Here is a 17,888-nt window from a genome sequence, read left to right on the forward strand (position 1 = left end):
ATTATTCTTATCTATGTTAACCACATGGCTCAGTACCTTTTCAGTGGGGTTGGTCACATCCTGCTTCTTCAATGGCCTGGGCAGGCCTCTGGAGGAATGGGCTTCCTCCTTCCCAGCATTCTCCTGTTCTCATTGTCCCACCTTTACTTCCTGTCTGGTTGTCCCACCTATACTTCCTGACTGGTCAATCAGCATTTATTGAAAACATGATTGACAGAATACAGACAATTCTCCTGCACCAGACATTCCCTGTGGAAGAGATGGAATTGCGAGTTTCAGGAATCATAGAAGTGTGATATTTCAATCCTCATTTGTCATTACGAAGTCTTCAATTAAAAACTAGTAACAGGCAATAGCTTAATGGTAGAAGCAGTCTATAGGAAGAAGACATGAAGCACTGACATTAGTAGCAAATACTAATAACAAAGTTGGGGGATATAGCATGGCCTGAATGAGAAAACAGGACAGAATGATTCAGGCAAAGCCTTGTGGTAATGGTTTTTATTCAAATTATGATAGGTATGATAGAGGAATAGCATCTTGGTAAAGGGTTAAAGGACCAAAAAAGTCTTATTATTATGGGGGATGATGCTCTCAAGAGGACAGAGAACTTGTGGATAAACAGAAGAGGGTATTTATTAATCTTAGTTTTATATATATATATATATATATATATATATATATATATGTATATATATGTGTGTGTGTGTATACATGAGAATGTATAATATTATGACTTTTTAATGTGTATGGGACTTCTACTTTTTAATAAATATACTTCTATATTATCAACGGCTATAATGACTATCACCTCCATGCATAAATATGCTATATCCAGTAACTTATTTGCATTTAAGATAATTATTTCAACAATTGGGTGGTGGTGGCACACATCTTTAATCCCAGCACTCAGGAGGCAGAGGTAGGAGGATCTCTGTGAGTTTGAGGCCAGCCTGTTATACAAAGTGAGTTCCAGGACAGACTCCAAAGCTACACAGAGAAACCCTGTCTTAAAAAACAAACGAAAAAGTAACCAGGCAAACAAACAAGCAAGATATTTATTTCAATGAGTACATCTAAATAAATGAACACCAAATTATCATCTGCTTAACAAATATATTAAATGCCATAATAAAACTTCTTTAAATAGTATTTTCTTGTTTGTTAAATTATTTCCTCCTAACTCACTAGAAGTGGAGAATTTAAACAGTATGCAAACTTTTTTTCTTTGTTTGTTTTTTCAAGACAAGATTTCTCTATCTAACAGCTCTGATTATCCTAGAACTTTCTCTGTAGATCAGGCTGGCCTCAAACTCATGGAGATTCACCTGCCTCTGCCTCCCGAGTGCTGGGATTACAGGTGTGTGCCACCACCACCCGGTTCAAACTTCTTTTTTAAATTAAACTTTTGCATCCCCCCTAGTATGTATACTTTTTCATTGCAGCAGTTACACTGAGAACTCTTTGACTGATTTCTGATTTCTTCTGATTCAAACACAGAAGACAACTGAGCTAAGTAGTTGCTACTTTAAGTAGTTAATAACCTGTGAGGAAAGCCCAGACTGTTCATAGGCGTTTTGCACAAATATTTTATCATCTGGCCATATATTTATAGTAAAATAGCACTTACTTTTGTGGTACTCAAGTGAGCTTAAGGTAGTAGTTTTTTTGTGAGTTGAATATAGACTTTTGGTATCCTAAGTTGGACAAAGATTAAAGGCTAAATTCATCTGTGTGACAGGGTCAATAGGTTTCTAAAGATTTTGGACAAGCACTTCCAGGCCCACTGGTCAGCTGCCACGCTAAGTGTTTCTTCTTGGATCTCTACATTTGTTCTTAAAGCCTATATGCTATCTGGACACAGCATGTCCCCTGGAGGAGAAAATGTTATGCAAAGTCCCTGACTGTTTCCTTTTTATTTGATTACAAATTAGATGGGTATTAATTAAGGTTTCAGATTAAGCTTCCTGTACAATGTGTAGAGATTGGTTGAGTGTTTAGATTTCTTCCGTTCAGGAATTGCCAATCAGTTCAGTGCCATTGTGATGCTTGTTCTTTGCAAAGCATCTCTTTCATCACAACTCAAAACTTCAGATATTGTTTCTTTCATTTTGGTGAATCTCTACAAAGATTCATTTCACTGATAAAATCTGCTCGCATTCGTCCAATCGATAATATGAAGTTGACTTTTTCCCACTTCTAATAGCTATTCACTTATTTCTTTTGGATTTTGATATTTGAAGTCATCTTACAATTGCTTTTAATTTTTCTTTTATTGAAAATAGGTATTTCCTACATAAGGTATCCTGATTATACCCCCACACTCCTCCCAATTCCTACTATCCAGATCTTCTACCTTTCTGTCTCTAATTAGAAAATATAGTATGCTTAGGAGTTACAATATATTATATTATATTAATATAATATAGAATAGCATAACATGATATAACAAAAAATGAACACATTGGAATAGAACAAAACAAATGGAAGGAAAAGATCCCAAGGAAAGGTATGAGAAACAGATGTAGGCACAGAGACCCAAACATTTACACACCCAGAAATCCCATAAAAACACAAAATTGGAAGACAAAATTTATATTTATAGGACCTGTAGGATAAAAAAGAATAAAAATAAATAGATAAATAAAAAGTAAAAAAATAGAAAAATATATAATTAGATGGGTCCTAGAACTGAAAGAAGTGGACACATGCCCTCATCCCTAACCCAGAAATGATTTATATTTCATATAAATTTATATTTAATATTAATAAATATATTTTGTGCAAGGCACTGGTTCGATACACATTACCCTAGTTTTGTTTCATATAATAGCCATACATACTTTTTTCACATTATGGGTTATTTATACTTTATACTTCTTCAGATTTATGACAACTCTCAAGGGTACAAAAAAATTTATATCTGACATGTTACTAAGTAAACTTTACTATAATAAAACACTAGACTTTCCTTAAATAACAGTGCTTTAAAGTCTGAAGAAATATTCTACATCTCCAATATCCTTGTTTTCCAAGATAATTATAGTTAGAAGTTAATGTCTGCACCTGTTTCCTAGTTAGCACAGAGAAAGGAAGTTCAGGTTCTGTCTAGACTATGAGTCTCTATATTTATATGGTTACAAGGGCAACTCTGTATCCGAAAGCAAGTGAGAATTTAGGGCTAATGAAACTCAGCTCCATAGCCCTTTCTAAAGTACCTTACCAATGGGGAAGACCTGCTCCTCCTAACTTACACATAGGAGCATCTAACTTATATTTCAGAAAACAAGGGAGCCAGGAAATCTGTCACCAGAAAACTCTGGCAAGCTCTATAGTATGAGAGCCTTCCCAAAGGGTAAGTCTACCTAAAATTTTACCCTTATAAATTGAAATATTTTAGGATGAAGTATAAAAACAAACAAACATACAAACAAAAAAACATGACTCTTGGTTTAAAAAACATAAACAACCACAGCAACAAATATGCATTCTCCTTGTAGTAGATGGTTTGCTCAGGACATACTATCTACAGAGAAACTTCACCATTCACTTCAGCCACACTACTGTTTCTTCTGGAAGATGTCCAAGCTTCCTTGAAGAATAATCCAATAACTACTTCCTTGGGAGTAGAAACTCTATAATACCACATGGAAATTTATTCATAAGAGTAAAATTTCAGCACTACTTGAAGAAGCTATCAGTTCATGCCATTAGTTGCTGAAGGAAGCTAAATGCAAGAGTTATTTAGGTTATTATTATGTCCTGACTTCTATGAAAATGATATAGTTTGGGCATGGACAGGAACTGAGACACTAATGCCAAATGGGTATGTAGGTGGTTTTCTAAGAAAAACAAATTATAAACAAAATTTCAGCATTTAAATTTTTCACAAATATTTTAAAATGGTTTTTAATAATGGAAATTTTATTAAAAATTTTATATACAGATTTGAAGTCTTAGCTTTAGCAATAAGACAACTTAAGGAGATCAAGGAGATACAAATAAGAAAGGAAGAAGTTAAAGTATCTTTATTTGGAGAAAATATATATATATATATATTTATATATATTCCTAAAAATCCACCAGGAAACACTTTCAGGAAAGTAGCAGGATACAAAAGTAACTCAAAAAATCTGTAGCCCTTCTATATACAAGTGGAAAATGGACTGAGAAAGAAATTGGGAAAACAACACCCTTCACAACAGCCTCAAATATTATAAAATATCTTAGGGTAACTCTAGCCAAATAAGTTAAAACTTGTATAATAAAAACTAGAACAATGAAGAAAGAAACTGAAGAATCTATCAGAAGATGGAGAAATTTCCCATGCTCATGGATTGGTAAAACTAATATAGTAAAAATGATATGCTGCCAAATGCAATCTACAGAGTCAATGCAGTCCCATCAAAATTTCTGCTCACTTCTTCCCAGGTCTTGAAAGGACAATTTTCAGCTTCATATAAAAACAATATCAAAAGAAAAACAGGACAGCTAAAATAATCCTGAATAATAAAAGAACTGTGAAGGTACCACCATGCCCAATTTTTTCTTTTCTTTCTATTCTTTTGTATTAATTAAATCATTGGTTGGCCCATTAGCTCTAACTTCTCATTGGCTAACTCTTACATAGTAATTTAACCCATCTCCATTAATCTGTGTATCACCACAAGGTCATAGCCTACCAGCAAAGTTTCAGCACGTCTCTCTCTGGTGGCTCCATGGCCACCTTCCTTCTCTCAGCATTCAGTCCAGTTTTCTCTGCCTACCTAAGTTCTGCCCTATCAACAGACCAAGGCAGTTTCTTTATTCATTAAAGGTAATCACAGCACACAGAGGGGACTCCCATATCACCTCCCTTTTTCTGTTTAAATAAAAAGGAAGGCTTTAACCTTAACATAGTAAAATTACATATAACAAAACGGATATCAAGCAAGAATTACAGTTACAATATTTATATCCACTTTCTATCTATTCTTCAACTCCATCAAAGACTCCAGAAGGATGAATATTACCTCAGTAAACAGGAAGTGCATTGTAAGCAACTTCCAAAACTCTGGAATTGATATCTCACTGCCTGGACAGATACCCAAAGGCTTTCTGTACCATTTAGGCATCCATCTTCAGCCTACAGGCCCATAGTAACCAGCAGACTTTTCAATAAAGTGGGAAATTTCAAAGACTGGTCTGCCTATATTGGCAATTTGCCAGTCACTTTTTTCTGTATCCTGCAGAAAGTCTTGCAGACTCTTTCATGAAGCAGGAACTCTGAAAGATCATCTTACCTCTAAGCAAGTTCAGCAGTCATTTCTCTGTGAATCGTGCATATCCAGTTCATCTAACAAACTTCATAAGGAGCCTCTTCGATGCCCATCTTCCTCTGGAAGTAATTGGTTCTACCAGAAGCAGATGTGTCTCATTGTCATGAAAAGTCCTAAGTTATTAAAACATTTTAAATGCCATATTCTGAATGTCTTTGAAAGATTTGGAGAATATCTATTCATCTGAAATACATCTCTATACATCTACAAAATCTAACTAACATGACTACAAGCTTGACTGATATAGATGAGTATCTATTAACTTATATTTCTTAGTTATACATTACATTTTTAAATAAACTGCACAGTCACAACACCTTAATCAAGAACAGAAATATATATACACTGTATAACAAAATTGTCCTTGAGCCGGGCGGTGGTGGCGCACGCCTTTAATCCCAGCACTCGGGAGGCAGAGGCAGGCGAATCTCTGAGTTCGAGGCCAGCCTGGTCTACAAGAGCTAGTTCCAGGACAGACTCTAGAAACTACAGGGAAACCCTGTCTCGAAAACCCCCAAAAAAATATTGTCCTTAAATTTGTATCAATAAAGCAAGGTCCATACCAATGCAAAGTATCTATATCTATAGCATATCCCCCTTTAAATGTAAAGGAACATTCACAAACAATATTTGGGAATATAGACATACTTCTGTCCATACTGCTTCCTGCTGTTTGGGGGCACTGTTCATCAGGTCTTTTTGGTGCATCCTGTGTACTATGTTCATCTCAGTTAGCAGTTGAGTGAAGTAATTTTTTGAGGGGTGTTCATGGCAAACTTTCAGGGGGTCCTGTTTATTCCATCATACCACACGAGTCTGGAGGCAATCCACAGGTTCTCATCCTCTGTGGAAACAAGAGAAGAACCTCTTTTTGAAAGCAACATATCCTTAGACACAAAATTGGAAGTCATGATACCTTTATAATATACATGCTGGTTTAGCTTAGCAACACATACAATAAAATATCTGTACTTAGCTCCTTCACTGTCAAAAAATTCAAAGCTATTATAGAGCTATAGTGCTAGAAGTCTGATATTGGCACAAAACATTGATTAATGGAATCAAAGTGAAGATCCAGACATAAATACACATTTCTGATTTTTTTCTAACAAAGCCATCGTTATACACTGGAAAAAGATAGCATCTTCAAAAAATGATGATGGTAAAACTGGATACCTGCATGTAGAAGGATACAAACAGATACCTACTTATCACCCTGTTCAAAACTCAAATCCAAATGGATGAAAGACCTCAATATAATTCTAACATAGAATCTTATATTTTAAAAAGTGAGAGTAGTCTTAAATTTGTTGGCACAGGAAAAACCTTTTGGAACAGAACACCATTAGCATAGGCACTAAAGTCAACAATTGACAAATGGGACCTCATTAAATTGAGGAACTTCTGTGAGGTAAAGGATGGCATCCTTTCATCAAAACAGAAATCTACAGAATGGGAAAATATATTTATCAGCTACACAGCAAGTAGAGGGCTAACATTCAAAATATATAAAGAAAACACACACACAAACTAGATATCAAAAAGAAAAATAACCCAATTAAAAATGAGATACAGATCTAAACAGAGAATTCACAAAAAATCAAATGGTTGAGAAACATCAAGGACATACATATCAAAACTACTTTGATATTTCATCTCGCACCAATCAGAATGACCAATAAAACAAATGACAGCTCGTGTTGGCAAGGATGTGTAATAAAAAGAACACTCATTTGTTGCTTGTGGGAGCAGAAATTATGCAGCCACTGTGGAAATCAATGTGGAAGTTCCTCAGAAAGATGGAAACAGATTTATCTCAAGACCCAGCTTTACCGCTCTTGGGCATATACCCATAGGACAAACCATCATACCACAGAGACACTCAACTATGCTCCTTGGTGCTCTACTCATAATAGCCAGGAATCAGAAACAACATAGACATCCCTCAACAGATGAAAAGGTAAAGAATATATGATAAATTTACATACTGGAGTTTTGCTTAGCTGTTAAAAAATGAAATCATGAAATTCTTGGATAAACGATGGAATTAGAAAAGAAGTCAAACTGAGTGAAGTTACTCAGACCCAGAAAACAAGTATGGTATGTATTCACTTCTATGTGGATGTTAGCTTTAACACTCACTGATAATCAAGCTATTATCCACATAACTACAGCGGTTAGATATAGAATAAGGGAGTACTGGGGAGCAGATAATCTCCTTAGAGAAAGGAAATATAATAGACAGTTATAGATATATAGTGGGGGGAGTAGACTGGAATGAGGGGATCAAGTGATGGGGGAGGAAGGAAGAACAAAGGAGGGACAGTGAGAGAGTGTGTAAAATTAAGGGCCATTAGGAGGGTAATATGAAAATCTAATACAGTGGAGGCTTCCTAAAATAAAACATATATGAAGGCAATCTAAATGCAATCGCCCAATAATGGGAAAGACAGAGCTACAGATAGCCATCTTTTGCTGCCAAATGACACTTCCTGTCTCAGGTGTGAGACACATATAAACGAATTGTTGACTAAAGGTGTTCCACGGCCACTCCCAAACAACTCAGGATTTTGCCAGGACTATAGGTTATTCTCTACCAACTGACAGAAAGGTCCCATTGCTGAAGATAAAGGTGTCCTTCCTGTAAGACATGCTAGTCCAATGGTGGTGCAAAGCCTGTGGGAGCAACCGACCAATATCTGATTTGACTTAAGCCTACTCCTACCTGACACTGCTTTGATGACCATGAGCCGGAGTATGGATAGCCCAGAGACCTAGGCTAAAATCAAATACTACTGTTCTAAGACTAAGGCCATTCTAAAAGCTATATAAAAGCTTGCTATAGCAAAAGTTTCTTTAAATATGTAATATGAAAGGAATTTAAAATGGAGTCACCGTATAATGGGAAACACATGCCTCCACTAGATACCTTTTGACACTAAGTAAAACCTCCAGTTCTAGAAATGGATTACAGTTTGCTGAGTCATTGGCTAAAGGATTCCTACAACTGCCCCCACAAATATCACAGAATATTGCCAAGGCTCTGGTTACCCTCTATAACCTGATGGTAAAGCCCTATTGCTGAAGACAGCACTTATTTATGCATCAAGCAGGGAGTAATCAAGTTGGTGCCCAATCAGAAGCATCACCCTACTGACTAGCATTCCTGAGTCTGGGAGTCGCTTTGCATACTACCAGAATAGAAAAGAAATCATTAATAACATCGACCCTCAAACCCTGTAACCTACAAAGATTAGACATTTTTAGAATTGTGTGTAAGAGAAAACACAATTCAAGGACCATTTTTAAAGGGATTCAGAAGCTTTGAAAAGAACAGAAAACTATTCATGGTGTGATGCTGTTGAGGGAAGAAGCTGTGATTGTGCCGTAGTTGTGTATATGTCCCGATCGCCTGGGTGCAGAAGCTGGCAGTTGGGAGCATGCTCACACATATGAGCAGAAGCTAGATGTGCTTAGGCGAGCAACATCAAGTGCGTTTTGCCGACATGACGTGTGTCATTCTTTCAAGCAGTAGTGTAGGCACACCCACGGGTAAAGTGACAGCAGCCTTGGTACGTCCACTAACTTCAAAGTTAGGGGAAACTGAGGTGATAACAACATCAGAAACCAGCAATTAGAAATCCACGGCATCTGCTGTGCTGTTGCTCCATTTAGTTAAGTAATACTTCCCCAGAAGCAACTCCGTGCTAGGTCAGGGGACTTTTAATTTCCATGCAGTGACCAATATTGTGCAGTCTCTCAAGAGATTAAGTTCCATCTGGTGGCTAATTAAAAAGTAAACGAAATAAGACAGACCCAGAAAGACAAATATCACAAGTTCTCTTTCATGTGAATGCTTATTTAGAAAAAAAAAAAAAGCTGACTAAAATTCAGTACAGTGAATTTCTAGAGGCTAAAAGGGTGTGGGAAGGGAGAAGTTATATAAGGAAGAAGTACATTTAATCATTTTAAACTCTACATGTGTTTTTGGAAATAGCACATGAGCCTTACTAATATGCATAGTTAATATGTGTTAAAAATATAAGATGATTTAACAAGTCTCTATAAAGGTTTTATTATTTTACTGGGTGACAAATCTTGTAACAATGAAAGTCTTAATAAAACAAAAATACAGCTGGATATGGTGCTTTTTCCCCATGGAGCCCCATAGTCAAGAGCAGAAGCAAGATGGTTAAGGAAGCCTTCTTTAGTTATATAGCAAGGCACTAGCAAAGAAACTAAAACAAGCAAGTCAGCCAACTCTAACAAATAATATTTAAAAAGATAATTATGGGTTCAGAAAAGGATTTTCAAAGAGAACTTAAGTCCACATTTTTATATATATGTATACACACACATACACACACACACACACACACACACATATATTTGAATTTCATGGTCTATGAGATTAAAAAAATGTTAGGTATCATAGCAATTGGAGAGCAAATATAATTTATATTAGATATTCCTTGATTATCCCAAATGTGTATTATGTTTGTATTATATTTGATATTATATGATTAAAATAACTCCTAATTCCATTTATAAGCTATCTACAGAAGCATTCTATAGCATGATTATGAGCAATAAATGCTCATGATAGATATGGTTATTTTTTCAATGATTTTATATCTTACATAGAGAAACTGGGAAAATGAAATTTAAGAGATAATTTTTATATTAATAAAACTTTCAGAAAATAACCTCAACTTTTTCCATAGCTTAAAAAATATGTCAATTAGCAAGAACATCTTGGCTCACACACGGAAGTGAAAAAAAAAATGGGGGCCAGTAAAATGCAGCCTGAGTCCCACCTGAACGGCCCCAGGATCTCCACGGAACAGTGGAGACTGCTGCATTGCGCTATGAACCTGAGCCCTCCGGATGGACACAGAGGTTGATTTAGCCTACTTGAATTATACTTCATTTTCTGCCCTGGCCCCTCCCCTCCCCACACTCTTCTTTTGTCTCTCCGTATACTGAACAATCTGGTTTTTACATTTGCATGAACACTTTATAAATCCAATTTGTGTAGTCAAATGAAAATGCTAAGCTGGGGGACAAAAAGATAATTTTCGACAGTGAGCAAAAGTATGGGTAGAAATGAACGATCTGAAATAACCTTTTCAAAGGGAACTTTGAAAGGCGTGTTGGTATTTTAAAGAGCAGAGTTTATCTCACCAGGTCCTGAATGCTTACAGGAAAAAAAAAAATGAAACAAGTTCTATGTCCTTTCCAAATTTCACCTTCCTTGACACATAAGCCCTTGCTGTTAGCTTGCATGAGAGTTTGCTGGGAATGCAATAATAAAAGTCTAATCCAAGAGCCTGAAACACCAAAAACTGCATTCGCATCATCCTCAGGCAGTACTTCTGGGACCAAAGCAGTGGCAGATTTGACTTGTTCAGACGTCCCTCTGCTAGGCTTGCAGATGGCTGCCTTCTTGCTTAACTTCTTGCATAGTTTTCTATGTTGTCCTTCAGTTCCCTTTCCTTAAGAGAACCTTAATTATGATGGATTAGGAACCATTCTGCTGATTCAACTTTAACTTTCCTACCTTTTGAAAATGCAGCCACGCTCTGGGAATACATTTTCCAAAAACTATGCTTGGGCAGTTTTTAGTGTTGTTAGTATACCTCATAGAATGTGCTTACATACATCGGGATGTTGACAGAATCATTAGGAGACACACTCGCCCAGCTCCCACTGTCTTTTGTGTCATGTGATGTTAAACAAAGTGTCATTGCAAGACACATGACTGCAACAGAGATTGGAGCTTCCATAAATACATTATTTTGTGGGATGGGATGAAGAGGATCCATTGAACGACAATGTCCAAGAGCATTCTTATATTTATTGTCTTTGGTGACAATTTCCTGATTGTTATGTAGTAACAAAACTATTGTTTTTAAAATGTTGAAGCATCATTCCAAATGACCAGACTTTTTGTTTTATTGAACATTTTGTGCAGGAAATAAAAAAAAAACACTGCTTTATATCTACATTATAATTTATCAATGTCTTGATCAATGTTCCATTAATGAACATGAGGTCTGAATGGTAATCTTAAAATGGACATTATTTTTATTAAATATCTAATATTTTCAAACTAATTACCTTCTTTATTCTATGGAGTACCTTCTGGGATTTTTATGGTGTGAAAGAGTTTGCTATAATGTAAAAATAAAATGTAATTTCATAAGAAAAAGTTAAAAGGTTCGAAATGATAGTTTTGAATGAAAGAGGAACAAATGGGAAAGTTGAAAAGTTTGGAGGGCTAGAGTCAGAAAACAGAAAAACTGAGGTCAAACAGTTTCTTGAATTTATTTAAGACCACATAGGAGTCTACCAGCTTTTGTCTTCTCTGGGCCATGTCATCTATAAAGTTTACACTCAAGAAAGAACCATTAAATTTAACAAATAAGAAAAGAAAACAAGAACAACAAAATTACACAACACAACCTCATAATATTTTAACTTAATTTATATTTTATGTGTTCATAGCTACCCTGGAACACTGTTTGGACACATATGACATTATTTTAGGAAAGCAATGGACTGGCAGACTCAGAGACAGAGATTCTGCTCTAAAGAACACTCTGTGTTTGGCAAACTGGAGAACTGACCGTTATGCATGGGTAGTGATTTTTATTTTAAAAAATCAGTCACAGCTTAAAAATTTACTTTACCTATAATCCAAACACTCAAGTATTGGAGGCAGAAGGATCAGAAGCTCAAATTGTTCCTTTCATAGGAAGTTAAGGGCCATCCTGGGCTATGTGGGCTATGTGAAATTATGTCTATAAATAAAAATATGTAAGAAATATTCATGATATGGACAAAAGTGGAAATGCAAAGTTCTGCTCACAAATGTATTTACGCAACATGTAAACCTATTCACTGTTATTTAAATAAAAAGAAGTTAAAACTAAGGATTTATGAAGCTAACAAGATCACTTAAGGAATAGGGAAATAACATAAAACATTAATCACTTTAACTTTATTAGCAAGATACAATGTAAGTAATGGATTCTATCATGCTTGTACACATGTAAAACAAGAATAAGCTTTCTTTTTGTGTTTATAGGTGTGTAGTCTTAGCAATACTATTTCATTAAAGCCAAGGTGTTGCATTCTTTGCTAATAGCATTCCAGAATCAAAAGAAATGGGGTTCTTAATAATATGCCTCGGGTTTAAATTGGGACCCCAGAAGGTTAGACTCAAGAATCAAAGGTCAAAAGTATGTTGGCAATTGGGTTGAGTCAGCCCCAAGAAACCTTCAAGCTCTGGAATTGATTAACAACTTCTCATGACTCTGCCTGGTCCGCATACAGCTAACACATATCGTCACTCACAAATTTCAATTTACAATTTTAGAAAGCTCATCAGTGCTTACCTGACCCAAAAGGAGACAGGGGTATACAACAAACAATATGGGGAAAAAAAGAAAATAGATGTAACATAGACGGTCCTGTGTGGAAAGTAAATAGCTCTGTACTCAGATATAGATGTTAAAATGAATCATCCCAGAAACACTGAAACACATGAGAAGACAAAACAAGGAACTTCAGATGGTGCCCACAGTGTCTGGGGAAAATATCAGCTGAGGAGGAATCTCTGCAGCTCATTGCAATACTCCTTTTTATCACTCTGGTCAATCTTCAAACATGGGCTGGAACAGCTCCTCCAGACTTCTGGCGGCTATTTCTTTCCTCGGGTTATGAATTGTAGTGGGAGGACAATGGTGGCAGATGTGTATGTTCTAGATACCTTGGCTTTATCTAGCATGGGACTCAGTGGGGCTGTCTGGTCGCGGAAATTAGATCCTTTAGACTGGCAATTCTTTTCTCTACTTTAAGAACTGGAATATCTAAACTAGCAGAGCACAGAGACGCAGGCCGAAACACCCTGAGTGGGTCATTCATTCCCATTCCTTCACGTGGAAAGACAGTATCATGACCACAGGAAATGCACCAGAACCACACCACATTGCACTCTTTCTCCAGAGGGTTGGAACACAGTTTTATAAAATAACACTTCCAAATGGGTACTTTATTTGTAATTTTGGTAGTTTATATAACAATTTTCCAGCTATTGACCAGATGATCCCAGAACTGATGGTGCCATTTGAATATTTAAGCACCGCACCATGCAGCACTGAGAGTGTGTGCTTCCTCGTGACTGCCAGAGCTCCCTAAATCCCACCTTTATCAAAGAAATGCTAATATAACTTCTGGTAAGAGCTACCTCTTGGTAGCTGTGGGGAACTGGTTCTAGTACCGACATGGGGATTCTCAAGTCCCCCATTTAAATGGAATACTACTTACATACAGCCTACATTCATTCTCCTTTGTACATTTAGAATTCCCTAGATTACTTCTCATATAATAAATCTTTGGTATAGTGTACATTTTAGGGAAAAGAAACAAAGGAAAAAGATTTTGTACTTTCAGTTATGAAGTTTCAGGAGACACTCTATGGCTGTCCCCCCCCCCAAAAAAAAAACCAGAACAAATGAGAACAATCAGCATACTAACATAGAAGTATCAAATCTCACAGGACACCACTCACAGACGAGGAACTACAGGAAGCTAAGCAATTCTGAGAATGAGAGAAATAGTCTGCCCCAGGAATGAGCCCCCTAACTGGTTGTCTAATACCCAGAGGTCAGCCCTGAAATCATATGCATACAAGTATTATTAAATAAACTTCGTGTGTGTGTGTGTGTGTGTGTGTGTGTGTAACTATAATGATTAAAGGAAAAGAATCCATATTTATGAGAGATGGAAATACATGGTAGATATTAGAGAGGAAAGGGTAGGGGGCATGACACAATTGCATTTGAGTTTTAAGATGTTTTCTAAAAAGAAGTAATCCTTAAAACATTTCAGTCAGTGTTTGAAAGCATTAATAACTTACATAGTGAATGGAAAGACTGTATGTCTCACATACTACAAATACATTTAAGAAAGACACTGTGTATACTCACATGTACACTCACCTACATGATCTAAAATTGTCACTTGAGACATATTTTTAAATATCCTTTTTTCAATGTGGTGTTAAATTTTAAAATAAAATTATTGATATTTTAAATTTACTCTTCTTTGCAGTCCATATAGTAGCTAACGTTTAAAAATTGTAACTCTCTAGATATTCCCAGCTGCCCGGAGGCTAAGACCTAAAATAACCACACAGAAACTGTATTATTTAAGTCACTGCTTGGCCCATTAGCTTTAACTTCTTATTAGCTAACTTTTACATCTTAATTTAACTCATCTCAATTAATCAGTGCATCACCACAAGGTAATGGCCTACCAGCAAAGTTTCACTTATCTGTCTCTGGTGGCAGTTCCATGGCTTTTCTCCTGACTCTGCCTCCTTTCTCCCAGTACAGTTTAGTTTTCCTCAACTAGCTAAGTTCTGCCTTGCTATAGGCTCAAGCCAACTTTCTTTATTCACTAATGGTAATCATAGCACACAGAGGGAACTCCCACATCACCTCCCCGTTTCTGTTTAAATAAAAAGGAAGGTTTTAACATAGTAAAGTTAGATATACAAAATGGGTATCAAACAATAGTTACAGTTACTATATTTATATCTACTTTGTCTTTTATCTTAACTAAGGGAAACTATAATTATAACTATTCTTAAAGTTCATCAAAGACTCCATAAAGATATATTATCTAAGTAAACAGGAAGTGCATTGTAATCAACATCCAAAACTCTAGAATTGACAGAGACATCTCGATGTCTGGACAGTCACACAAAGTTCTTCTGTACCATTAGGGCATCCATCTTCAGCCTAAAGGCCCATAGTATCCATAAGCTTTTTTCATGAAGCAGGAAACTTCAAAGACTGTTCTGCCTATATTGGCAGTTTGTCAGTCACCTTTTTTTCTGTATGCTGCAAAATGTCTGGTAGACTTTTTCATGAAGCAGGAGCCCAGAAGAATCATTTAACCTTTAGGCAAGTTCAGCAGTCATTTCTCTGTAAGTTATAGGTCTGTTTAATTTGCTTATTTGATCTTGATTTAATTTTGGTAAATGATATTTATCCAGAAAGATATCCATTTCCTTTAAGGTTTCCAATTTTGTGGAGTACAGGTTTTCAAAATATGACCATTTATTTAGGTTCAATTAGAAACCATGTACAATTAGTTCCTATTTGTATTTAATGTACATATAGTCAATCCTAAGTATGAACTTTCTCCATGTATTTTCTGTTTTAATAAACAATGTATTGTCATGCCATATTAAATATTTTATTTGTCATATTATGGTGAAAGTATTCAGTGTTGACCTTTTAAATTGCTTGTGAGATTCAATTAAATAAACTAAATCATGGTTGAAAGAATAAACTTCTGAAACTTTTCTTTGTGATAGTTAATGAAAAATATTAAGGCAGTATTGAAATTAAGTTTATAAATGCTCGTTTGAAGCATTTGTTTGAAGCATTTGATAACACTTACAAAACTGTTATCATTTAAGTGTTTAACAATCTCTGTCAATTGGTAGTCGATATTCTGAGGAATATGACTTTACATTTTTATAACCACACGAAAACCTACTCTCAAAAAGTCATATGAAAACATTTAACTACAGAAGCTTCCTAAAGGATATAAATACATATCAAAAGAATTTAAATGGAATTACCATATATCGAAATAATAATGCTTCTATTAGACACCTCTGGCTAACAATTAAAAAGCCCCATTACTCATTTTAGAGTTGAAGAATAGCAGGTTTCAGTAGAACCCCAACTATAAAAGACTATTTATTGCCAGTGCTCTTTGTTCCCCTCCAGAACTGGACTTTATGAAAAGACTTTTAGTGTTGGTTAGTCCTCCCTATATCTACCCCAAACTCCCATCCCTCATCCATTTAACCCTTCCTGTTCCATCTGATACTTAATTCTTTATGCTCATGTGGTCTAACTCATTTACCTTGAAATTCCCCCATGGCCCATTACTAATTTCCTGGCCTGTATGGGTATCCCAAGTAAAGCCACATATCTGAATATTAAAGCTAACATCTACAAAGGAGCAGAGACATGCAATGTTAGTTTCTCCAGGTCTGGTTTATTCCACTCAGATTAGCTGTTCTCAACTCCATCCAGCTACCTGAAAGTTTCATAATTCTGTTTCTATTAAAAACTGAACAGTTCTGGAAGCCTGGACTGGCAGGAGGACAAAATGGTGTTTCTGAGTAACCAACTTGTAACCTAACCCCAAAGAAGTACCTCATCTTGGGTATACGAGCCAATGCAAGTGATTGGAAACCCACCAATTGGTCTAGCTTCTATAAGCTCCCTGTTGTTCCTTTTCTGAAAACCAATTTATGGCTATTGATAGGAATGAAAACTTGTTATAAAACAGAGTAAGAGCCATCTAGTTTTCAAACGCCATCCTCAAGAAATAAAAGAGCACTCCAGCTGAAGCAAGGAAATTGAGGCAATAAACCAGAAATGAACAAGTTGGAAAGCTTGAAAGCTGCCCTTCAAAGTTCACTGATTAGCTAACGAGAGCAGACATGTGCTTATTTTCACACACCTTTCAAAGAAGTGGCATAGCAATAACTTTCATTGCTCACTCTGAATTTTCCAAAGTGAGAGTAGACATAACTGTGCAAATTTTTCTAAATAAGTACACTTAGCTTCTTCATAGTTAATACAAATACTACACAATATTCCTACATACCTTCATTTTGTTAAATGTGAAAAGGCATAAGACATTTAATACCGGTCACATTTCCTGCTATAAAACTCCACAAGTGGTTCAGACACCGTAGAATTGATAGACAGCATGTATGTACAAAGAAGCATTTGAGACATATCATCATTTTTATTCAATGAGATACCCTTTGACTTAATAGTCTGAATCTACATGAAATCTAGTGTATCACATATTAGTCTCTGACACAGAACTTGCTAGAACTTTTCTTTTCCTGTCTCACTCTGGAAGGAGTCAGCCTTGGGATAGAGGTGGAAAAACATCACCAGTGGGAATGATTTCGGGCCTAGAAATGGAAAAAGTGAAGAAGCAATGTGTGTAGGCATCTTTCACCGCCTACCTACGGGCCCCTTGACCACCTATGACTTTTCTGTCGCTTAAGACTTGGATACCAGAACGTACATAGCAGCATTCAAGAAATGCCTGAACCATTTCTAAGTGTAAGGCATAAATATTTTATTATTATTATTGTTATTAATTCTATTATTATAATTATAGAACATAAAACAAGGTAACTGTGAAAGTAGATTATGTGCTAGGCTTTAATACTTTAAAGGTATCAATCTGCTGCTGAATTAGAAAACTCCACTTTGGTCCAAGTTTGGTGCAATCTCAAAATAAAACAAAAAATTCCCTCTAGCCTCAGAAGTAAGTTTCAACCTAAAAAGAGCTGAGAGCATCATCAGCAGTTAGGATTTCTCTGATTAGACGTTCAAGTAATAATTAGGGAGTAGAGAAAATCAGGACCTTGGTGACGTGTCCCTACGCTGACAGTCACTTACTTAACCTATGATTGAAAATACAGATAAGTGAAATCATTTTAATTTTTTTTAA

The sequence above is a fragment of the Arvicola amphibius genome, chromosome 8 (assembly GCF_903992535.2).
Source record: "Arvicola amphibius chromosome 8, mArvAmp1.2, whole genome shotgun sequence".
Classification (NCBI taxonomy): Eukaryota; Metazoa; Chordata; class Mammalia; order Rodentia; family Cricetidae; genus Arvicola; species Arvicola amphibius.